The sequence below is a fragment of the Penaeus monodon genome, chromosome 19 (genome assembly GCF_015228065.2).
Source record: "Penaeus monodon isolate SGIC_2016 chromosome 19, NSTDA_Pmon_1, whole genome shotgun sequence".
NCBI classification, from domain to species: Eukaryota; Metazoa; Arthropoda; class Malacostraca; order Decapoda; family Penaeidae; genus Penaeus; species Penaeus monodon.
The window spans coordinates 1,333,759-1,334,141 of record NC_051404.1 but is presented as its reverse complement, the minus strand read 5'-3'; positions in this window follow the sequence as shown (position 1 = coordinate 1,334,141).

The following is a 383-nucleotide window of genomic DNA, read 5'->3' as shown; positions in this document are numbered from 1 at the left end:
ATAAATGAAAGTTTTTTTTCCAATCATATAACGGTTTTGTATAGAGCTTCTTGGTCGGTTATTTATAATATCTACAATATTGTCACTGATGAGCTTGCTTAGAGGCTTGTTACTATATATTTCGTTTTTTCTCTCTCTCTACTTTTGATGGAATAATCATTTACCACAGTAATTTGTCTTAAAATGCATTCATTTTCACACACATCAGTATTGCTATATATTAATTTTCTAGGGTAATTGAAATTCAATCGATTCTCTGATACCAATTGATGAATCGAGATGGATGTTTAGTTGAAATCTAAGCATAGAAGTATGCGGGCCAGATAATCCTAGTAAATAAAAACCACATCTTCTTTAGGCAGTGATGAAAACATTCAATTCAA